Source organism: Miniopterus schreibersii (genome assembly GCF_964146895.1).
Source record: "Miniopterus schreibersii genome assembly, chromosome: 2".
NCBI classification, from domain to species: Eukaryota; Metazoa; Chordata; class Mammalia; order Chiroptera; family Miniopteridae; genus Miniopterus; species Miniopterus schreibersii.
Genome location: NC_138102.1, coordinates 4,219,971 through 4,246,066, shown reverse-complemented (window position 1 = coordinate 4,246,066; position 26,096 = coordinate 4,219,971).

Below are 26,096 nucleotides of genomic sequence, written 5' to 3'. Positions count from 1 at the left end.
AGCATATGGGAAAACACCCCCACTTTAATTGTATACTTTCCAATTAGATATCTTCAGGCAAATGTTTGAAAAGCCTTTTATTTCCTATTAAGACACCGCAATGGGTTAACTTCTTGAAAGAACTTACATTATAAGTGTTGGTGATATCATTAATTTTCATGCCATATAAAAAGATAATTATATTTCATTTTCTCCTGAAAATTTAACTTGGCAGTGCAGGAGATTTCCACGCTGAAATGCGAGATTAAAATAATTAAAACAACCCATAAAATGTAATGATTTTTAAAAGGTCTATTTTATAAAGTATGTGATTCAAACTATAATTTTTTTTTTAAAGTCCTTGCCATCATAACTAATCTGAATTGTCTGTCAACATCTAACCGTGGGCAAGCATGTTTCAGAAAAGCCAAAAATGTGACTAAAACAAGGTTACACTCCAGATGCAACTGAAATATGCAGTGTCCATAAATGACCACACGCTTTAAAACATGTTGATGTATCATAAATATGCCCTCATGGGAATTCCCTCCCACCCCGAACGTTCATATTCCAATCTGGGAACAGCTTAACACATAGAAGATTGTACTTGTCATTGAAAAGACAGGTTTAAAGACAAGCTCTGAGCAGCATGGTGTAGAAGGAATGGCTGGGTTAGGGATGGAAAGCAGTGAAGGGCCATCGCCAGCAGACCTTAAGAAAATACCAAAATCCCACCTGGCATTATCCCTTTGAGCGAATCTTGTGAAAGTATTTTTTAATATATTATTATTGTACAAATGCAAGGGGGCATATCATATCTGATCCTTGGTTTATTGGTATGTTCCAGTGATAAGAAAAGAAACACTGCAGAAGACAATTTTTCTTTTTTAATGCAATCAGATAGTTCTGATGTCAGTCTGTGATTTGCCTCTGACTGGATGAGACACCTTGAGTAGATCTTGTAAATTTTAGAACTTTATTTATCCTTTTGGTAAGATGAGGGTGATCTGATCTGTGGCGTAAGGTTTTACGAGAAGTGAATGAAATATTTGAGAAGTAGAATGCCTTAAGTAGGCAGGCGCCTCCTAAACCTTAGTTCTAGACCCTCAGCCTCTCCAGTTTATGAGCGCGATGTGTTTCCTTTTAGGTTATTAACACTCCTCATGATCAAAATTTAAACTTAAATTTTAAACAAGTAAGGACGACGTTGCGAGGAGCAGGACAAGCCCTATGAATGCTTTCTCTCTAATTGTCTTTGCAAATTATATTTGACTCCTTTGTATTCCCTGCTTTCTTCTTTCATAAGATAAACGTAGCAATAAGACAAGGACACTTCACCCCTGCCCCCTCCCTCCCAAACACACAAACAAACCAGGTAAGACACGGCCACTTTATTTGAGGACTTCAGAGTCAGAAGGTGAGAATGATGCCAAGGGAAAGATTATTTTTTTCCATTTGGCTTTTTCCAGAATTTCTCCAAAATGATGTACAAGGACACAAGTTAAGCTATTGCTTAATAAAGGCAGTTTTAGGTGTTTTAGGAATCTGCGTTATGGGTTGTTCACACACATAATTGCCTGATGGATATTGTGCCACCCAATAGAAAACCTCATTCAAAGTCACAAAAAGTCAAATACATGCATCTACACACAGTATCTATCTATGTGCAACCCTTAAATAGAGACTTTATAATAATTCCCAGTAACACCATGTCTTCTGGTAGCTTTCCTAAATTCCCTCGGACCAGCTCGAGTCTCTTTGCTAAAGAGGGGTCTATGAAAGTCTTTATTTTAATATTATGAGTGCTGCAAACCAAGCCTACTTTTAACTATTGCAGTCAAGTCACGAAGTATTTTCTTGTCAATAAATATGTTAAAAAGGCTTAATATAGAACAGTAAACAATGCTTTTTAGTTTACTTCCCCAAATTCTGAATTCATAATGAAACACGGGCCAGATATGAGTGTATTTAAGAAGCAAACTCCCCGCAGACCATTTATGAAATCTCATGCATGAAGCACATTTGATGGAATAACTCAGTTTTTCATGTTCATAACAAGTTAACGTGACAGAAATGCCTCTGAAAACTTGCTCAGTCAGTGCACCCGGGGGGTCCCTCCAACTGCACGTCTCCCCTGAAGGCCCAGCAAAAACTAGGCCGGGGGGGGGGGCTTACAGAGGCTGGAGGCCACCACTCAGCCGGGCGTGCGTCAGGCAGTGACAGCTGTGGCTCTCTGTGAAGGCCTGAGGGCGGACAGTGCAATCTTCTGACAAAACAGTAAAATAAAAAGAATCATTCTAACTATAGGATCAGGCCTTACTTTATAAGGACCAAGGCTGCAATGCCCCTAACATTTCATTTGCATCTGAAGTTGAAGCCGTTTGTATTTACCTAGAGAAATCGACAGAAACGTGTGTGATCTGTGTGGCGGACAGAGTAATAGCTTTGGTCTGTGTCTACTAAATAAAAATATGTGTAGAAGAAATGAATATGTTCACTCTAAAATGCTTATTTGGGCCCATCTTTAATTAGCATATACCTAGGTTTTGTTTGTTCTTTAATCCCACCCCAGGATGGGTGTGTGTTTTAATTGATTTTTTAGAGAGAGAGGTAGGGAGAGGAAGAGAGAGAAAAACATCAATCAATGTGAGAGAGAAACGTCCCATAAGAGCCTCAACTGAGGACCTACCCCACAGCCTGGGTATGTGCCTGGCCTGGAGTCAAACCTGTGACCCCTCCGGGCACAGGACAAGGCTCCAACCAAGTGATCCACCAGCCAGGACTCAGGTACCTAGTTTTACAGCTGCTGCCCCGGCATTAGAATTGGCAAACTTACAGTGTGGGTCCTTTGGCCTTTTGGGCTGTTATCCTGAATACTATTGGACAGATAGTGCCACAAGTATTCGCAGCTGATATTTTAAAAGTCTTATGGTTTTTAAAGGTCTGATGAAAGGAAAGAGACTTGACCTAGAGAAGTTAGGGGCACCTTGATTGAGAGGTAACAGTGCCAAAGTGAGAATGAAATAATACATGTGTAATCAATCCATTAGCTCAGCAACTGCAGCTTACCAATCATGGCGTAGACGGTGAATAGCACGTTAGACCATGTGCCCTCTCATCTAGTAGAAATGAAAGACAAGACGTCTCAAGACACTGTGACGGGAGCTGTGGTAAGGAGTCTTAATGGGGGCACTTGTAGGGGCATCTGAATTTGGTAAGGAAAGGCTTCTCAGAAGGGTGCCAACCAGAGCAATACTAAATAGATGGACAGACAGGTGTCAGATAAGGGACAGGGTTTGGATTTAAGGTAAATTTCCAGGAAAAGCAAACTGCATTTGGCAAAAGCCAGTAGTGAGAAAACATAATGTGTAAAGAACCGAAACCCAACGGACTTTGAACGTGGCAGAGGCAGAGGACGTAAGCGGGGAGGGCGAGAGAAGCGGGGCTGGAGGTCAGGGCTGCAGCCTGAAGGTCCCGAGAGCCAAGTGGGGAGGCGCTTCTGCCTCAGGACAGCCGAGGTCCTGACCAGCCGTGAGCGGCGCCGCGCTGCCTCCTTCGGATTTTAGGGGGTCACGCTGGTCACGGTTTGCTGAACGTAGCGAGAAAGCCAGCACTCATTAACGGGGAGCTCTGTTAGTGAGAGGTAATTGTGCATTAGATTAGGAAGAAGAAATGGAAAAAGAGAGACTTTTTCATTTTCAATGAGTAATATGTAGGGTGTGGAGATGACAGCTCTGGTGATTAAACGTAGGGGAATTGTGCAATAATAGGGCGGGGAGACCAATGTCAGCACCATTTTTCTGGCTGGAAAAGCTGTGGAGGGCAAGGAAATATCTTTTGTATAATTGGCAAAGATGAAGAGAGGAGCGGCTAGTCTGAGGGGAAAATGATAAATTCGGTTGTGGTCACGATGAAGTGCTCTAGTTGTGAGCTACCCAAATGCAGACAGACATAGCTACTTAAGGAAGATGTGGAGCCAGAAGTCATCAGCGTGTAATTGCTACTTGAATACATGGGAATTAATACAGTCCTTGAGATCAAATGTATAATTGGGATAGAAAGTGTCCAAAAGTAATATTAAAGTACACTAAGCCTTACAGGAATAAAAGAATACAAGAAATCTTCCTAAAAAAATGATACAAGGACTGAGAGGAAGCCACCGAAGGCAGAGGGAAAACCAAGGCAGTGTTTTATCATGTCTACCCTCAGTGCACTGAGAACAGAAGGAATTAGTTAACTATTCCACTTTTTAAAGATCTACAAAAGGCCTAAAGGTCTGAAATGTCCTGGAGAGTAAGAATAAAAAAGTCATGGGTGATTTCCCTGGGGGGAGTTTTTAACAGGGTGGTGAATTTTGAAGGACTTGCAGAGAGTTCAGAGGGACCTTGAGCTGAATAAATAGAAGTGATAAAGCAAGACATCTTAAAGAACTTGCCTGTGAGGCCCGTGTTACGGGTGGGGTTTCCCAAGAAGCAGACGCTGAGGAGGAGCTTCTCCGGGTGTTGATTAGGGGGTGTCCTTGGCATTTACACCTGTGAGAGAAGGGCAGGGAGGCAGGGTTGGGTACCAGGAGAAGAGAGTGATGACGCAGTGTCGACTACACCTTCACGCAAACCCAGGAAGCGCTGCGGCTCACACGGCCCGTCCCTGGGCTAAAGGGCTGGGTTCCATACCCTTTCTTGATGAGTCATTCTCAGGAAGAGAGTAGCTTGGGAAAGGTGTTGCCTTCTGTGCGGCTGAAGCAATTCATGAAGGGTTGTCAGCAGCATAGCTCCTAGTGGCTACATGGGGGATCTGTGTGGCTCATCCCTGTGTCACCAGGGTCTATCCCTGGCCTTGCTTGAATCCACTCCTTCCAGGGTTCCTGTGGACCTCTTTCCTTAGGGAAGCATAAGAAGGGGGGGGGGGGAGAGAAGCAACAGCTTAGTGGGACATCCCACAGCCCCTCCAGTGTATTTTGAGAAGTTTAGCTAAAGTTTATATCCTAAAGTAGACATATTCTATGTATAGCTACAATCTATTATTCATGTATATTCTTTTAAAATATATCTTTATTGATTTCAGAGAGAGGAGAGGAGAGGGAGAGAGAGAGATAGAAACATCAATGATGAGAGAGTCATTGATGGCTGCAGCCCGCAACCCGGGCATGTGCCCTGACCAGGAATCGAACCCTGATCTCCTGGATCCTAGGCTGATGCTCAACCGCTGAGCCACGCCCAGCTGGGCTCATGTATATTCTTGATACCCTTAGCTATCACCCCTGCAGTCTCAGTGACTTAATTGGTGATATGACCCAGATTCTCAGATGTCTAATACCTTGACCGCCATGCCCTGCTCAGGCCAGGACCGCTGCACGTATCCATTTATGGTCAAAACCAAGTTCACTCTTACCAAGACAGAGGCCTTATTCCTAATTCCATTCCAGGTCTTGAGAGAGACACTCCTGAGTTGTGGGAGGGAAATATACATCTCAAAGGGCAGAGAAAGTGTTCACAATTTTAAGCCCTTTTTGGTAAGAAAAGGAGGTGAGATGTTGGCTAGAACAAACAGTTAACTTCATTTACATCCCTGAGCTTTTCCAGACAGGAACTCAAAAGGGGGCAGGGCTGCCCAAGGGATGCTGCCTCCAGCTGCTGGAAGTCACATTCAACTTGGGTCAGTTTCTTAGTGTGGACCTTTGAATGGAACACACGTACCTGGAGTTTCTGCAGTTCTCTCTCACAATAAGTACGTTTGTGTGCCTTGTGGTTGGACACTGACTGTACAAGACCCCAGTAGAATTCCAGAGCTATTTTCAAAAGATGTATAATTCTCCCCTGCAGATGGCATAATCTTGCTCAGGACCATCGGGATCTGTGTTCTCTCTTGGTTCTTGCCATAAACTCCGCACTATAGCTTTTCCATCAATGCTTCTTTTAATCCCAAAGTGTCCGCTGAGTCAAATAACACCTGTGTCAGGCCAGCTTGCATGTCAGCCTGGATCTGCAGGACCTGGTGCTGTGCCCCAGAGCAGAAGCTGGTAGGCTTTTGCTTCTGGTACACAGGTCAAGTTACTAGCAGGTTTGGGATATATGACCTCCATAACCTGAGGAAGCAAAGCAGGTGTTATACTTCTTTCTCTATGCTAATCAGTACAAGATGCAATACCATGTTTGGCCTTCACTTTGGATGGCATGCTCAGTCTCCTGAAACACTGGACTCCTGTAATATTTGCTGATATGAAAGGCCTCTGAAGTGTCTTGGGTTTTATCTTTCACCCTCTGGATGCAAGTTCTTTGTAATTCATCCGATGTGATGGATGCTTCTTGATCATCTGGCCCAATTAGCAGGATGTCTTTGCTGCAGTGCATTAATGTGGAGCTCTGCAGGGTGCCCAGATGGGCCACATCTTCGTGGACTATGTTATGACAGAGGATGGGAGAGTTAACACAGCCCCAGCCAACAACTATAAATGTGTGTTTCTTCATGCTTGGTGAATGTGAACTGTTTCTGATTCTCTTCCCTGGTCAGAATACCAAAGAACAAATTCGCCAAAGCTATAACCATCCATCAAACACCTGAGTCTGAGGGAATCAGCTCCAGCAAAGAGCTCACATCCGACACCACAGCTGCAGTGGTCTATTGTCACTTGTGGGGATCTGTGTAATTTCTCCAGGTGCCATGCAATGGATTAAATATTGATATGAGGCCAGGGGCCCAAGGGCACACATTCTTACAACCTTTAGAAACCTAAGTGTGACATTAAGCTGCTCCCTTCCCAGAATGAAATGTTTTCATTGGCTTACTTTATCATCTATCTCTCTATCTATCTATCATCTATCTATCTATCTATCTATCTATCTATCTATCTATCTATCTATCTATCATCTATCTATCTATCTATCTATCTATCATCTATCTATCTATCTATCTATCTATTTATCTATCTATCTATCATCTATCTAATCTATCTATCATCTATCATCATCTATCATCTATCTGTCTATCATCTATCTATCTATCTATCTATCTATCTATCTATCTATCTATCTATCATCTATCATCTATCTATCATCTATCTCTCTATCATCTCTCTATCTCTCTATCTATCATCTATCTATCATCTATCTATCTATCTATCTATCATCTATCATCATCTATCATCTATCTATCATCTATCTATCTATCTATCTATCATCTATCATCTATCTATCATCTATCTATCTCTCTCTATCTCTCTATCTATCATCTATCATCATCTACCTATCATCTATTATTTACTTATTCATCTTGCCTGGCTAAGAGGTGCGGTTTCCTAAGCTGCCCTTGGCCATCCTCACTATGAAATCCCTTACACTGGAGGCCAAGGGCCCAGTTTGGGGGTTCACCAACTACACGCATGTCTTTTCCAATTATACATCTGAGAACCAAGGAGATCGCAGAGAGGAGGGGGCTAGAGAGACTGAGGAGAGGAGACAGCTCAGAAAGGGAGACACCTGAAAGGGAAAAGGGGACTATTTCAAGATACATGAAAGGCAGTATCTCCTTTGAAACCGGAGGTCATCGTGTAATCAATCCTTTGTAAATCCAGGGAGCTCTCAGGTGATGACTCATTTGCTCTAAGGAGAGAAGGCAGGATTATTCTAAGAGGCCAATTCTGAGTCCTGAGGAGCGTGGAGGATGCCTTGTAACAGACCCCGTGGGGACCAGGAAACCAGAAGCGGAGGAAACCACATCAAGGCCCAGCTGAGACTGGCGGATATAAATTCACAGTGGCACCAATCACCTGGCCGAGGAACTACGCCCCCCAGTGCTCACATCTGGGGAGCAGCACTGGGGGTTCTGGTGAGAGTACGAGTGCGGAGACTAGCAAAGGAGACAGAAAGGACTCACGCATAGAGCCCAGACTGACAGCTGTCGGAGGGGAGGGGGCTGGGGGGAAAGGTGAAGGGATCGAGAAAAAAATCAGACAGACAAGAGTATGGTGATGACCAGAGAGAAGGGGGGAGGGAGGTAGACGGGGGTGAAGGGGGATAAATGGTGATGGAAGGAGACTTGGGGTGGTGGACACACAGCACAATACACAGATGATGTGTATAGAACTGGACGCCTGAAACCTATGTAATTTTATTAACCATTGTCACCCAATAAGTTCCAAAAAAGAGGGGGGAAGAGTACACTGAAGTAAGGGACCTGAGGATACTAAGAGACTATTAATTTACTTAATAGTAAATAGGTATCAGCAACACTCTAATTATTAAAATTTAAAATGGTTAGATTTGCTCTATAGATTTTTAAAATCTCAGACCATCAGGTATAAAAATCTTCATTGTTTCAGAGCTGCTCTTCTAAGCAAAGAGGAGATTCTAAGTAAGAGGAGAGTCCAAGCCAAGCCGTGCGGAGTTAGCGCTGACTGGAGCCCGACGCCCAGCCTCCAGGCACCTGTCCCACCGACGACCTGAGCCTGTGCAGGCGGCCTGCGGCGGTGCAGCCAGCGAGCGGAAAGCCCATGAAGGCCACTGAGCATCTGCGGTGGTGGGCGGTACATCACTTTTCCTGTATCTCATCTAGCGGGCAAAGTTAAGCTCTTCTGCTCACACCCTGTGTTTCTGATAGAGCACAGTCCACCGCCTCCAGGACACCGAATAGCAGCGGCCTTGCTGCTTCCAGGGTGCAGGCGGGGACGGTTATGTGGATGGGCCTTGCTTGCTTGTTTCCTTTGGCTCCTCTCAGATACGCCGGCAGAGGTGGAGCAGTCCTTTCAGACACCTCTGGATTTGTTCTTAAGACTTGAAAACTCTGCCATTTCAAAGTCAATTTTCCTCCTCTATTTTGGTAACTAAACTTTCTATACACTGTGCTGGTAAGAGAAGCCCATTTCAGGATAGATTCTGGTTTTTATAAGTGGAGATGAAATTAAATGTATATATGTAAGTGGCTGGCTTATCACTAAGTATAAACCTGTTGATTCTCTTATTCATTTATAAATTATAATCACTAGAAATAAGTTTGAAGTTGAAAACATATCTTATGAACATATAACATTAAAATGAAAAACAATGTTGCAATTATTTTCACTAACTTCAAATATTCCTGTGCAATAAACATTAAATTGAAATGGCAGCAACCCATTAGACATATAAATCTGTTGGTGACATGCTCAGGCAATGGTTTGCAAAAAAAAAATTAGAAACATATGGTAATTGGAAGAGTTAAATGATTATAAATACTATAAACACTTAAAATACATACCAATATGTAGACCCAATTCATTCATTTTTGTTTCAATTTACATTGTTTTTTGCTTGTTTTTAACTTCGCTTTTTAATATTTTAAAAATCTGCCCTGTTTCCTCTACTTCCATTATCTCTAAAAGAAAAAACATACTAGTTATAAATTTAAAATGATAGCTTACGAACTCCCTTATTTTGCAAAGCAATCATTACCTGGCTGAAAGTATCTCTCCCTGTCAGTTACTGCTTTAGGCCGTCTGAGTACTATAGGAATTCTACACAGAAGGAAAAGTTAAACAATAGCAGTTGAATAAAGAAAAGAAGGTTGGTGACGGGAAATTGCTGAATTGTCTTCTAAGAGCTACTACGGGTGTTTTGGGTAACACTGGGATATAGCTTATCTCTTTCCCTGACCAGATTATAAATTCTATGTAAGCAGGAGAGTATCTGGTTATGCTTGCTAATGAACCTCCCGTGTCTAACAATGCACATGACAGGTAGTTGAAGCCTAATAAAGAGTTCTTGAATGAAATAATGAATGAACAGAATGTTTCACTATGGCAGTAATAAAAAGAAAGCAGATTCTAGGAAGACTTGCAGTGGGAAAGACTGCTTGGGAGCAGGGTGCTTTCGACATGTATTGAGATGATAAAGAGACTATCTTGACGAGAGGCTAATGGATTCTATTAAAAGAAAAATGGACAATTAACTTCATTCATTCATTTAGTCTTGGAAGATTGAGGTTTAGAGAAATTAAAGATTTTGCCCAAGGTCATGCAATGACTAAGTGTCAAAATAAGAACAGTCAGAGTTGTCAGACCAAAAAATTCCGGGCTCTTAACTAAATGGGCCAGTGGAGCGATCCTAGAGATGTTAATCAGGAAAGCCGGTTGCTTGGACTGGTTATCTCACTAATTATTATTATGGCCACAGGCAAGTTAGTCATCACCCCTTGCCTTCATGTCTTCATCTCTCACTTGGAATAAAAAGAGGAATATCCTACATCCCTGGAGTGAGTGAGAACTGAGAGTCACAAAAATTTAGAAGAACCATATTATACATGTTGACATCACAAGCACTGTTAAGGTTCAGTGAGGACATCAGTCCCTAAATACAGACAAGTGGGACCTCACGTTACCTGAGGGTATCATGAGTCTTCAAGGTCTACTTAATTCCAATTGAAGAAGAAACAAGGACACATGTATTTTAATATTTAAATTTAAAACAGTCAAAAGTCAACTTGCCAGAGTTGTAAGATACCTGAAATTCCTCTCCAGCTAGGGCCCTACCCCTGCAGTTGACCACTGAGGTGCAGGGTTGAGCCTGGGACACCAGCCCTTCCTTTAAATTCTATCCTGGAGAAAATCAGCATTCCTTCTTGGGAGCTGGGTTGTTCTAATCCTTCCTGAAGGTCCTAATGCAGTTAAGCTTTCAGAGAGAAGGCTCAGAGTATAATAGCTTTTCTTCCCAAGACACCCCAGTCCTTATGTGGGTTTATTTATCCATTCCCTGGGAAAAGCCGGTCATTCCAAGCAACGTAAAGAGCCACATTCATTTTTAAGGCTTCTGGCGTGGGTTTAAAGGGGCTTAAAGAGACGAGCAAGTGCGTCGGGAGGAAGCGCGTTGGGAGTGCGGGCCATGAGCCTGTGTGCCACGCTATTCCTTCAGGGCTGTTTCAAGCTGAATACCGTGTGTACCACTTCTCCTCCGTCAGGTAGCGCTTCAGGGCACAGTGGTGGGCACAGCAGCTCTGCGTGCCACGCTCCAACATCCAGCTTCTTCCAGGGTCTAGCAGGAGGGAAACAGTTATTTGTCAAAGGGAGCATGACTTAGTTCTAATTCTTGGGGATCTATGTGCTGATTATCTTAAAAGAGCTTAACACATGGGCAGCACATATTCTCTCTCTATTGCACCTGCCAGGAAATAAGTAGCTTAGGTGCCAACTGACAATGCTGAGGAGCCGCCTCTTGCTTTGAGTCCACTAAGGTGTTGGAAGACATGGTTCCCTGGTAATGGGATTGATGCGAACAGTCATGCACAGCATGTTTTGCCTCTAAAATGAAAAGAGTTGTCTCACTCCTGGAGTTAGGCCTTATTCTTGTCTTACTGACCATTTTGGGTGCTGTCCCCTGGTGGTAGAATCTGAAAGATGCATCACTTATTGTCAACGTGGAGGGGAAATCATGCAGACACACCGACTCCTCAAAGGGTCACCAATGTGGCATGGCCCTGTAATCGCATAAAATATATCTCCTACCCTCTAGAATACATTTCTCTAATCAAGTATCTAAGATCCATCTTGCTTTCTCGCCTGTAAAACTTCTCAGTACCTATATGTTTGCCTTCTTGCAGTGGCTCTAAAATGTTCCCTTTGGGATATACAACCCCTTTCCCCTACTCTGTACATTGGGGGGAATTTACCCTCTGGTCAGCTCTGGGGGTGGGCATATGTCCCAGGGCTATTTAGACAAACCAATGGTCACTGTGATTTTCTTAGGAATGGGCTCATTGCTCCAGGAGGATCAGAGTTGGAGTTTGTATTGAAAAGTGACTCTGTAGATGTTAGTAAAATGGCAGGATGAAATCCTGGAGCCCCTAGGTGTTATTTGGATCCCCGTGAAGGAGGCCTGAGGCCTGCTTGGGAATAAAGCCTGTAAGAGAAAAACAATGCAGAACAGTGGTGAGAGAGAGAGCGGTGTTCCATCCCCTGGATGAACCATGGCCGCTACTAACATTAACAAAAGGGTTTTATTTTATAAATGTGAGCCATTATATTCTTTTTTGTGCTTAAGCTACTCTGAGTAGGAGTTTCCTTTCCTTCAACTGAAATAATACAGACTGATACATTTATATATCAATTGGCTATAGACACTATCTTTTAAATGCAATGTTACCGACTTAACATCTCAGTCTGTTATTAAAATTTTGATTTTTCTAGAACTTGTGGACTCATCTGGACACATGTGTATAGACACTTTCATAATTGTGTGTGGAATTAGTTGTAATTTATCATAGGATAGGCAGAATTTCTTCCACCTGTATATTTGACAGAATGGTGTGGACCTAGTGGTACTAATTCTAATTGGGGAGTAGAATTCATTCTACAGGCAATCTGTTCTCATAGATTATTATAAGATAACAACAGAAATATTTAGGAGATTTGAAAAGCATCATATGATGCAGTAGCCAATTCTTTTCTATTAATGAAACATCATCTTCAGGATAATTTAGTATATAACCAAAACAGATTATGTTTTTGTGCTTGCATTCCAGAATGTTGACCCCATTATTAGGGCTTCAGTAGATTTTATAAAACAATGCTCTGAAGTGCATAATTCACACACAATAATTAAAGTGACAGAAATGTGGCTAAATAAAGTGCAATTATAGTTCCTACTGGGATAGAAAAGGAACTTGAAAATAAATACAATGCTGTCTTTCAAATGGCAGCTCAATCTTTAGTTCAGAATTAATTATGTACAGGGTGTCCCCCAAAAATGTATACACACTTTTTCCTAATAGCTCCATTGGTATTTCTTTCTTTTCAGATTTAACCCATTGGGATTAATCAATAAATATTCAAAGTCTGTGTACATTTTGGGGGATACCCTATATATAACTACATTAGGAAAAAAAAATAGATGGTCATGATTCTTTCCAGGTATTTGATAACTGCTGCAAAAAATTAGTTAAGGATCAGTAACAACAAGAATTATTAGGTGTCTAAGGACAGGGAATCATATTTTGCCACATTTTTGATGGAATGTAACTCTCATAAAGTGGCTGATAGAGAAAACTAGAAAAAAACATACAAGAAACACTTGAATCAAGGCAATCCTTACGTCATTGGTCTTAGATTTCTAAGCAGCCCACTGGAATAACCTGTAACATCTGGAGATTCATGGTAAATCTAACCTATGGAATGACATAAAGCACTCCAAGAGACAGAGAAGAAACATGCTTTAAACGTATGAGGAAGTGTTAATAGTATTCCATTAATAAAAGTGTGTTTTCTGCCCACAGAGTCATTGCAGTCGAGCCCTAAAGCTCGCGCTCTGTCTCCCTGGCGGCGGCGAGTGCGAGGCAGTGCTGGAAACACGCCGTGCCCATTCCCCCGCGGTCCCACGCGGGGAGAGGGTGTCCGCGCTCCGTGGAGCTCCTGAAGTGCTGGTTAGGGCAGCGAGAGTCCACAGACCAGGAGCTGCATGACCGGCCCGAGGTAACCTCCGCAGTTAGGGAATCTGCTGAGATCAGTTACGGCCTGATTATAAATGGAAAGGGGGCTCCCGCATCCCCCTCTCCTCGCCCTGCCCAGAATGGAACTCAGGAGAGAGGATTTTAGGTGGGAGCCAATGACCTGTGAAAATGTACTTGAGGCTGAAACTGCCTTGGCTCGCCACGATCATCTTCTGAGCAATAACCTCCTTGATTTAGCCCCCCACTGAGACTTGTGCTGGCTCACATACCTGAGACATTGCTAGGAAAATGATCCAATAAATTAAAAATTAAACTAATAACTTCATCTGAGAGAGAGCGAGAGGACCTAGGGCACACAGAGAGACGGGTTGCCATAATGGTGTTTTAACTTTGTTAATGTACAAGAAATGGGCTGGGTATTTCTCAATTGATATAATAATTTCTTGTAGCTACAGAATAAACTGTCATCCCCCACCTTTCCTGTCTTTCATTAAAGGAAACGAAGTGGGTTAAAGACAGTGTACCTGCCAACCTTTCTAAACCCCAGGTTAGTGGATAGTCGGGTTAGAAAAGAGTGATTGTAACCATAGTGAATTATCTGTGTAGAGGACTATCTGAAAGACGGGAGAATGCATTTCCTGACAGGGAAAGTTTCCCTGCACAAAGCCTGGAGTATCCTTTCATTGTTTCCTTTTTTTCCTTTCCAGTTTATTAAAAGTTAATCAATTTTGGATCATTTTAGGATGTTTTTCTTGCCTGAAAAATAAAGGAGTTGAACCAGAATCTTGAGTATCTTTCCTCAAAAAAGAATATCTGGTTCTTGTATTTTTCAGAATTATAACATTTCTTCATATATATATATATATTTTTTTCTAGGATCATATGAAACACTCCCAGTTTATAACATATACTTTACAATATTTATTTCAAGAACACTATTTATTTTTCACAATTCCAAAATATATAGGCGATTTTTTTTTCTATACATAGTAACTGACGGGGATTTCCATGGTTTCGGAAACATGAGGGTGGAAAATATCCTTCTGCCCCCTGGCAAAGGAGGAAGATTCTTGTCATGAACGTTGCTTTGCAGACTCACTTTATTCTGAGAGTGTGCAGGCAAGAACACATCCCCTACCTGGGAAGCACTATGATGACAATTCAGCGAATAGGTTATTTTTACCTCCTACATCAGAATAGGCAAACAGACCATTCCTGCGATGTTTGCCAACTTCATTAATTGAGAATTTAAAAATCCATTTACTTTAAAACCATGCCCGCATTGACTTGAATTATATTTTGCTATAAAAATATGTAATTTTCAATGAGTGCAATTTGTAGTTTATTTTTGATAAAACAGGCACTATTTTTAAAATAGGAACTATGCATCCTTAGGATTTCAGCCTGTCATCTAAATGGAATTATTTGGCTAGCAAGAGAGGTCAGTGACATAGTGCCTCATATTGTATCCACTGAATGTGAGCAACTGACCCTGTCTGTGGGCAGAAACCAAAATAGACTCAGGGAGTTATTATATCTTTCTCCCTTAACTAGTTGATAAATAAACTCACTGGAATATTTTTAAATGTGCATGACCACATCTTAAATGCCACCATATACCTTCTCTGTCTTGCCCTTCCCCATCCACAGTATTTACTATTATAAATATTATTAATTGCTACAAATACCATTACAAATGTATCATTTTATCCACAATAAATTTTACTCTATTTTTAAATGTATGCTCTTTACCTCTGATATTCATATATCATGGTTAAAGATATATAGATATACAGATATAAATATAGATATATTAATATATTTAAGGTATATGCATATGTAGATATATGATATTTAATGTAGATATACATATGCATGAAACTTAAATATATTAATATATCTATTTCTATCTCTACCTACCTATCTGCCAATGTTTGAAGTAGGAAAGAAAACAGAAAAGTTTTAGCTATATTTATTTTTTACTTATATTCTTAGAAGTAAGACTTTCTTAAATAAAACGTTTGTTTTGCCTGACTTTGTGGTAATTCTCCCCAGTCTACACAGACAGATATAACTCTTTCATATATTTTCAATTACCTATTGCTTTAATCATGATGACTATTTTAAAAACTAAATGCTGTGCTCAAGCACAATTCATATATTAAAAAACTTTGCTGATTAATTTTGTTGCTTTCAGTCCTAGTTTGTATCTGTACCGCATCTACCTATGTATGCTACACACACACCCCTCTTAAACCATCTGAACCTTTACAAAATCCTAATCGATCAGAACCAATTTTTAAACAGATTATGTGTGAATAAATAAAGATACAGTAATAATTTAATAATAAAGATAAAGTAAAATCAATTTTTATAATGTAACTTACATTGAAGAGATCAGAAAACATTTGCTGGTTTGAAAGCAAAATTAAAACCAAATTAAAGATAAATTTAATATTCATTATCCCTAAAAATTTTTTCAAATAGATATCTTATCATCTAATTAGTTATTTTGATTGAAACCAACAATGATATGTATACTTGGTATTTTGTTTTGATATATCATCAAAGTGAAAAAGTATGTCCTATGAATATTCAATGTGATTAAAAAGTTTCTTTGTTTTACTTACTGAAAGTATATGCATCAGTTTTCAGGGCAATTTTGAGCGTCACCATTACAGCTCTGCAAGTGCATGAGATGAGGCATTAAAATGTAGCCCCCAGCCAGGCCAGTGTGGCTCAGCGGTTGAGCATCGCCCTAGGACCCAGGAGATGGAGGTTCGATTCCCTGTCAGTGCACAAGCCCAGGTCACCAGCTCAGTCCCCAGTCAAGGGGCGTGCAGCAGGCAGCCGATCCATGACTCATCATAGACGTTTCTCTCTCTCCCTCTCCCTTCTTCTCTCTCTAAAATGTCAATAAAATTATATTTTTAAAAAATTGTTGACTAGCGTATCATGGAAGTTGCTTTTTGCGTGTTACATCATTTAAAAATGTAAAGCTAAAGAAGAATAGGTTTTGAAAAAATATTCATCATTTGCTATCAACTTATTTTTTATATATGTCCACTTATTTTTATTTTCACACTCTCAAGCACATCTGCTATCTAAATATTTTCATAGACGTGCTGCGGAAATTGAAATCACGTCTACTCATGGACACTAAAATATCGCCTGCTTCTGGTTAGTTAATTGAACTAGTGATTATTCTTGAACATGTGGGTTGGTTGTTTTCTGCCTGATATAATTACCCAGTGAAGCTGACACTATGGCGATCAGCAGGAGGCCAACAATCAGGGTGTTGGTGAGAGAATGTACACAACACTCCACGTCTGCTGCCAGATGGAGCAGCAGATGGTGTGTAATACATGCAGAACTAACTGCATGACCTCAGATCTTCTCAGGATCCATTAGCAACAAGGTCAAGGTTTCTGAAAATCAAATTTTCCAACCAATAAATTATTAAAAGTTAGCTAAGAACAGGTTTCTGTAAATAAGTCCGTATGTGTGCCTGCAAATCATTTTGAACCAAATAGCACATTTGTTACCTGTTACTAAATGTGTGGTAATGCTGATTTTTATTAATTTATATGACTAAATAAGTATTCAGGCAGTTACTAAAAAGAGGCTACTCCTTAATAGTTCACCTTTCTATCTTTCCTAGAGTAATGCATTAAATATTAATTTTAGTAAAATTATTTCTCTAAATGGTGGTAAAATGGAATTTTAACTTGAATACCGATTTATATTTGTTCCAAGTGTGTGCACATGCATCTATCTAAATCCATGACTTGTTAAAATCATTGTGCTCTGCTGCCCTACACATAGAAGTGCAATTTCCCCCCTCAATGTCCTTGTTTAACGGAGCTGTTAGGATTTTAATCTTAATTACATGAATTTATATGAAAACATTATTTAATACCTCTGTTAAAGCAAAGCAAACTTATTTTTTATTATCCCTAGTTTCCCATCAGGTTTTCTCAGGTGCTCTGTCATTGCAAAAGAGAAATATATATGAATTGTGCATGTGATTAATCTGAAAAGGGAAGTTAATCATAATACCCAGAAAATAACACTCAGAAAATAATGTTTACATTCATACTAATACCTGCTACCACATTTTCCAACAATGGCCATGATATTGTTTCCATTTGTTAAATATAACTGTTGCATAAATGACTTCATTATTCAAAGCTTGTAAGAGTACATTGGAACAGTGTTAAAAAATAGTAATGTAAAGCAATTGAGATTATTGTCATAAATTCATATAATGAACATAAATAAATTCAAATAGTAGAAGTTTATATTTGCTAAAATATGCCAAGAACTCTTCAAACTGAGCAAACAGCCACATTTAGTAACAAAACAAAACCACAAAACCAGGAAAGAGTTCCGAACAGATACCACACCAAAGACATACAAATTGGAAACAATCATATGAAAATACATTCAATGTTGTTTTTAATTAGGAAATCGCAAGTTATAACCACATTGAGGTACTATAATATACCCATTTGAATGGCTACATTAGAAAAAAAAATGACAATGCCAAATGCTCAGGAGCATATGGAGCTACAGGAACTCTCATTCACTGCTGGTGGGAGTGAGACATAATGCAGCCACCTTGGACGACAGTTTGGCAGTTGCTCAGCTAAAACATAAAGCTAAACATAGCCTTAGGGGCGATCCAGCAATAGTACTCCTGGGCATTTTCCATGTGATTTTGAAATATATGTGCAAACATAAATCTGCATGCAAATATTTTTGTAAAGCTTTATTTTAATAGCCAAACATTGGGAAAAAGACAGGATATCCCTCACTAAGTCAATGGGCTAAATAAACTCTGATACACCTATACAAGGGGATATAGCTTGATGATAAAAATTAAAAATAGCTATCAAGGCACAAAAGACATGGGTGAATCTCAGATGTGTATTGTTAAATGGAAGAAGACAGTCTGAAAAAATATATACTGCATGATTCTAATTATACGGGGGGGGCAAAAGCAGGTTTACGGTTTTTCCTATGGAAAATAATACAATAACTAATAAATAATAACACAAGAATAAACCCTGTGTTTTGCATACTCACAACTTTAAACCTACCTTCGCCCCGCCCTGTGTGATATTCTGGGAAAGTCAGGACTACAGTGATGGTGGGAAGTCAGCGGCTGCCAGCTCAGAAAAGCGGGCAGGTTAAGGAAGCAAAGCATAGAACATTTTCTTCAGTGGGAGAGAAACATCAGTCAGCGGCCTCCTGCACCCCCCCCACCAGGACGGAGCCCTCAGCCCGGCAAGTGCCCTGACCTGGAATCAAGCTGGAGACCTCTGGTGCCTGGGAGGACACTCAGCCAACCGAACCACACAGGCTGGGTGGGACACTGTTTCTAGGGCAGTGAAATTTTTACGTATGATACTGGCATGGTGAATACAGGACATGAACCTTCTGTGAAAACTCATGGAATTTTACAACACAAAGGGTAAACTTAATCCATACAACCAATAAAAAAAAAATGGGAGAGGGATGATTTGATTTAACGTAATTATAAATCCTCACTCGAAATGTCTTTACACATTTCATCCCTAGTGGAAGAAGAAAAGGAAGTGTTAATATGTACGGCCAGACATGTCCTTTTGAATTATAGAAGCTGATGAGACAGTTAGCAGTTCTTTCTCTATATGGGCCAGATGTTACCAGTTTAGAGTTCTTAAGAGAACATGGTTGATCTAAACTCAATTACTGTTTAACTTAATTTAGGAAATAGTGACTGTAACATTCTCTGTTTGGAACATTTGCTAAAGAATAGAAGGTTAATGGCTTATAAAATATCATATTGTTTCTAATTTTTGAGTACCGTTATTTCTGAATACCTCTTATACCAGATAATTTAATAAGATTTAATAGGATATGTGCATGTTTGCTTTCCAAGGTTTTAAAATATATTTTACCTTTTTTGGAATTGGCCTGGGCCCTCTGGCTGTGGTGGCCCCCATAGTTCCTACTGTCCTGCACCGCGGCGGCCTGATTTCCAAAGGCCAGGAGCAGGGAGCGTGCTCTGACCACCTCGCAGAGCGCGGCGGGCGGCTGGGAGCACGAGTGGGAGCTTTGCTGCCAGCAGACAGGAGCTGATGAATGGCGCTGCACCCAGGCAGAAAGAAATGGGGAGCTGAGCCAAAGCGCTGGCCATGCCCGGACAGAAAGGAATGGCGATGGAACTAATGAGGTGACAACTCAGAGGGAGGTGAGTGGGAGGCACTATGATTACTTCGGTGTTCTGGCTTTGAAAAAAGAAATCCCTTTGTCTCCTGCTTACTTCTAATTGATTCTACTGCAGAGAGAGACTATTTTACAAAATTTATAAACTCCCCTGTACATGACAGTAGATCAGTTTGGAGTGATTAGGTAAATATAGCCCCAGATCTCAAATTCAGAGAGGAAGAAATAAGAAAAATGTCATGTCATACAAAGCCTGTACCAAAACAAGTCCTCTGTTCTCAAGGACACCCTTTCATAAACTGGGACGTGACCTTGGTGGATGGGCTCTAAGGGATCTGAGACAGGTAAAATTGCAGGCAGAACCCTGCCTGCCTTCCCATCTGTGCAGCTCCCTGGGGGGAGGGTCTACAGCTTGCGTGGGAGTCCCTGAGGGTTTTGTGACACAACTTAGATTATAAACCAGATTATAAACCGCAGTCCTAGACCCATACTTACTTTTTCATACCATAGTGTGGCCGTTACGATTGCAGACTCTGCAGACAGACCACCTCAGTTTAAAGCGCAGCTCTCCATCTGCTTCATGATGACCTTGGACAGGTTTCTTACTCTCTGTGCCTCAGTTTTCTCATCTGAAAAATGGGGAATCCATTATAGTAGCTTTTGGGGTTAATTTAGTTAACACAGATAGTCATTAAGGCAGTGCCTGGCACCCACAATGAGCTCTGGTAGCTATTACTAGATAACTTTTCCCTTGAATCAGGAATGTTTTTTCTCAGCACGGGACTATATCTTGCAACCTATCCTGACATAGAATTACATTGAGAGGTTGCATTAGCATCACATGATGTAAAATCATTAAATTAGTAACTGTGTGTGAAACTAAGAGGCACCCCTCAGATAGGGAGGGGAAACACACATCATCAAGTCCTGCCCAAGGATAAACTGCCCAAGAATCACAGTTACACATTTCACTGTCACCAACCTAGAAATACTCTGATTCTGTAGATCTGGGTTGAGGCAACGGTTTTCCATTTCTGAAAAGGGACCGCAGGTAGGACTGAGTCTGGCCATTCATGGACCGCCATGAAGAGCACTGCCTTCCATGTGCTACTTTCTGCTTAGGTTTTTTTCGTCAAGTATGATGTGACCTCTAAAACCAATAGATCATACACAAATTACCTGTATGCACACACAGGTAAAACAGATACACTAATAACCTTTCTCTCAAGAAAACCAGCTTCTTTTCTCTTTCCTAAGAAACTAAGCTATCAGTTTTCTGCTCCCACAGTCGCTAATGCTACTTAAAATATTTCTTATTAAACAGTCATAATTTGGAGATCAATTTTCTACCTTCCCTATAGCATCGTTCCCTCTCAGAGCAATGCCTTTGCCACCCGACATTCAAGAGATAACTAGGTCAATCAGAATCATGGTTTACAACATTGTTTTCCAAGAGGATATCTGAAAAGCAAAGAATTTAAAACCCAACACACACCCCCTTCCATTTCATAATCTGATTTTGCATGAGAAGTCAGGAAAAGTGCAATGATAACCTACACTTGTGAGCCTTTTGAATTGATATTGAAGCTATTTTGATATTTCCGTAGAACGCGGTTTCTTTCGAAATTAATTTCTCATCTTTTGTGTAGCTAAACATTTTGAAACTGTGTAATTTTCCCATCATAGAAAAAGGGATTTAGAAACATACTTCTTGGCATATCATTCCAATGGGAATTTCATGCAAACGCAATATTTTAACAGCAGGCTGGAAGGAAGACTCATTGCCTTGTCAAGTGCCAGTTACAAAATTAGACACAGCCTTAAAGGGGATAAATGGGAGATTAAAATGTTTTTGAAGCTGCTCATTTGTCTAAACTTTATTAAAATCTCCATGAAAGGGTAATGATATTGATCGATACATTGTCATATACGGGGAACGAAAACAAAGCGCACAGGCGAGTGATAAATCACGTCGCCGTAAGAAGCAGCGTCGCCGGCGGGCAGCGCGGGCCGAGCGGTGTTTGGATAAATCGGGCCCCGCCCGTCCCGGGAGGGCGCGAGGTCACCGGCCCAGCGCGCGGCGGACGCACCGGCGCGGGGTTAACCCACGGGCGCCGCCCCCGCGACCGGCCGACCGCTAGTGCAGCGGAAGGGGCACGTGCGTCCTCAGCACCGCACTGCCCCCGGCAACGTCCAGTCACCCAGGCCAGCCTAGGCCAGGGGCCCGCGCCGCCCTCCCCGGAGCGCCCGGCCTCGGGAACGGGTCCCCGCCGCGCCCCGGGAGCACGTGCCGGTGCCCACGTGTACGTGTGCATGTGCCGGGTGCGCACGTGCCGGGTGCCCACGTGTAGGTGCGCACGTGCCGGGTGCCCACGTGCCGGTGCCCACGTGTAGGTGCGCACGTGCCGGTGCCCACGTGCCGGTGCCCACGTGTAGGTGCGCACGTGCCGGTGCCCACGTGCCGGTGCCCACGTGTACGTGTGCATGTGCCGGGTGCGCACGTGCCGGGTGCCCACGTGTAGGTGCGCACGTGCCCGGTGCCCACGTGCCGGGTGCGCCCTGCGCCCGGTGCAAACCGGGAAGGGCGTCGGCTCCGCACCTGCGCCTCGCGGGCCCCGCCGGCCCCTGCCCCGCGCCTGCACCTGCGGCTCCTCCAGGCGGGAGGCGGCAGGTGGCCCCGGCCCCTCCGCGGGAAGCGCGATGCTCCACGGCACCCCTGGGCCGCGCGGGGGCGAGACCGGGGCTCACGGCCCAGCACCCACCGGGCCGCAGCGCCCCGTCCGCGCAGCCTGCACCCCAGGAGCGTCGCCCCCAGGCCGCACCGCCGCTGGCTCCCAGGTGAGTCCCCCGCGTGGCCGCCCGGCCTCCCCGCCGCCTCCTGGCAGGGGGGGGGCATCCAGGGAGTCCCCGTCCGGTTCCGACACCCCCAGGAGGGCGCACAGCCCCCGCTGGCCTCCTTCTCCCCGGGAGGCTCCGGGCCCGCTGCCCCCGGTTCCTCCGTGGGGCCTTTTGCTGGCGACAGGCCCAGGGGACCTAGCGCCGGGCTGTGTCCCGGGCTCTCCCAGGCCCCAGCCGGGGGTGGGCCCCGCGCCCCGGGGCGTCAGGAGCTGGGCCCCCAGCAGGACGCGGCAGCGCCCGGCCCTCTCCGCGCCGTCGGGTGGTGCCAGGCTGGGCGGTGCCAGGCTGGGCGCGCCGCACGTGCAGCCCCGGGGTCACGGCATCCCGGTGGCAGTGGGCCTTGGACGCCCATCGCCCACCCCGCAGGCTTCCGGGGAGTGTTGTGGGTGGGAGCCCCCTTCTAGAGACCCGTCTGGAAGGGTTAGTCTGCGACTCACCTCCCCCTTAAAAATCATCCTCACTGAGCGTGACCAGTGGGTAACTCCAAAGCAAAGAATCGTCCATCTGTAAATGTGTACTGTCTTTAAACTTAGGACGGTGATGATCGAATATGTGCAATTATGAAGCTAAATCATAACTTGTATAAATATGCGTCATGCACTATGTGGTGGTTAGAGCAGAAAGCTCAGAAATTATTATAAATACGACTAGCAATACAGTGAGAGTATAAAATTAGTGTCAACTGTCAGCCAGCGGTCATCGGTGCCAGTTCAGGGCCGTCAGGAGTCCCCAGGTTTGGGGGTTGATGGCGAAGGAAGCTATTCAGTGCTCAGCAGCTCCGCCTGGAAGCAGCCTGGCTGTGAAAGCTGCAGGGCTGTGGGTCAGCTGGATTGTGACACGCGCAGCCCAGCTGTGAGGCAGCCCTGGGGCCAGCCCGCTGTGGCCGGACGGCTCCCCTCTCCCAGGGGTGCTCCGTGCTCCGCTCCCTGCGGGTCCGCTCTGTGCTGGCGCCCAGCTCCGCCCTGCCGCGATGCCTTTAGTGTTTATACTCATGCAAATGAGGGCTCCAAATCCTCAGCGTTTGATTGGTCCCAAAAGACAGTGTCCTGACTGGTCGGAGTGGAGCCACAGCCCCGACTGGATGGGGAAAGCCTCCGCCCGAGGGGTGGAAATAGGGTTTGGGGGCAGGCGGTTCAGTGCAGGCCTCTCCCTGAAGCTGGTTTTCCTGAGAGGCCTGTGATGAGATGGCTGATAGGTTTTGGATTTGTCTTTCGTTCTATGTTTTGTTTTTTTGAATTTGAGTCCAGTTAGCTCCCAGAGGCGGTTCTTAGTAGGAATCTTCTTGCTCAGGGTTCACACACACAATTTCAACAACTTCAGCAACGGAAAACTACTCCGCACAGTTTCACACTGGCTTTGTTTTAATAGAAACAATATAAGCTCATGGAAAAAGAAAATAGATATGTAGATCATAACTCCCCCTGTACTTGTCAAATGATAGCTTGGACCCCAGCAATCACCACTCCTTAAAATGCCTGGTTTTATTTGGCTTGATTATTACCAGCATGATTCTAATGAATACAGTTAAGTGCAAGATAGCAGTTTGAGGTTACTTACCTTGCCCTCTAGTCTTAGGGTCAGTAAACAGCCTCTGGACACAGACGTGGGTCTTGAGAAAAAGACCTGCATGTACTGTGCCTACATTTCCTAATTTTTAAATAGAATAATAATAGTGTAAATCATATAAAGCTGTTGTGAGGGGTCATTAAATTCATATGTATAAAACATTCATAACTGTATAATACATAATAAAATTCACATGGTGTTACTAGTAATAGGAGCAAACTGAAGGATATAAGCCACTTGAATTTCGATCTTTTATCTTCTACCTCCATTCCCACATTTTTGTTAATTATATAATTCATAATTTCTGTTAGTTATGTTTATAATATAGAAAAGGGTATACATCTACTTTTAATTCATCAGATTTAAATGTATTTATTTATTGATGAGATTCAGTGCTTCCTCATTCTCAAATATAAGGAACGTAATAGCTGTACTTCCCTCTACCTTCTCCCTCTGTCAGGGTTTCTAACGTCATCAGCCTATACTGTATCTATAATAAAGTACACTGTTTTATCTACAGATTGTATATATTGAAAAACATTGCACAGTATTTAATAGGAGCTAATAGTTATGGTCTACTTTGTGCTGGGCACTGTGCTAATTACTAAGTACAGGAGATAAATTATCTTGATTTATGATCAAACCAATCCTGTGAGAAAAATTCTATGTTTAGAACCTTACTTTATAAATAAGGTTCTATTTTTAAAACTTATTTTATAGATAAAAATATGGATATATAGAGAGATTTTTAAAAATTCCTAAGACTTAACACCTAATAAAGGAAGGACATTCATACATAGCAGATCTACCACAAGGGGCTGCATTTTTAAAAGCTTTGTTATGGTGCCACTCAAGTATATTTATAGAATCAGGGAAACTCTTTATTAGCGTGGTGGCCTCGCCCAGCTAAACACTCTTATGTTGTAAGAAGAGATGTTAGAGGGCAGTCAGCTGTCTCCATCACGGTTTATTCTGTTGAAAAGCCGGCAATGTACCTGCCCGTCTTTCTATTCACAGAATGTACCAAGTTCTTTCTAATGAAGTCACCCACCTCAGGATTTCAGGCTGATATGTCATCTTCTCTTTCAGGGCCAGCTGTCGTTCCATGTGGCCTCACCGCATAGGAACAAAACTTAAAAATAAACATAAGAGCAAGGGCAGGCTGTTTGCACACCCCGCCCCCATGCATACCGAGTGCGCCCTGTTTTAGGTGGAATGGGCAGTTATGGGATAACATACAATTCGAAGGAGAGGAAATAGAAAAATATTCACTAAAGAAACTGGGTTATAGCTGTGATCATATTTTTCCTTGGCCAGAATTATGGCTTTTCGCTGAGACAAGGAGGTGAGTTCCCTGGCAGGCCCATTTGTCAGCCCTGCGCTGCTCTGGGGACGCATTCCTTTGTCCTTTGCTGTCTGTTGACCTTGGCTGTGCTCTCTGTGTTCGCCGCTTCCTTTCCTATTACCCTCTGTCCCCTTTCTGGGATCTGCAGAGCATTCGCAGCTAGGTTTTTGCTGGTGCACTTTCTAATAGAACTGTCGCAGGCTTCTACAGGTTAACATGTCTTTTTAACAGTACATTTTCAGCAAAAAAATAAAAATAAAATAAAAATAGTTTTCCAATCTTTGAGCTTTTTGTCAATTTCCTGTGCAAATAGCCCCAGTCAGAGAGTCTAACTATCTGGACATAGAGGTTAAACCTGAACACTGTCACTTCTGTCTACTGAGCTTTGTGGTTTGTCCTTCAAGACCTCTCTCAGGCCACAGAGAACTACAGTTGGACCAGTTGTTGGGTGTATGTACCAGTCAGTACTGAGTTGTGAGCAAGTTGTGTTGTCAGTGACAAATTTGATGGTTTAATTTTTTAAAAAAATATATCTTTATTGATTTCAGAGAGAGGAAGGGAGAGAAAGAGAGAAACATCAGTGATGAGAGAGCCATTGATCATTGATCGGCTGCCTCCTGCACGCTCCTTACTGGGGATCAAGCCCGCAACCCAGGCATGTGCCCTGACCAGGAATTGAATCGCC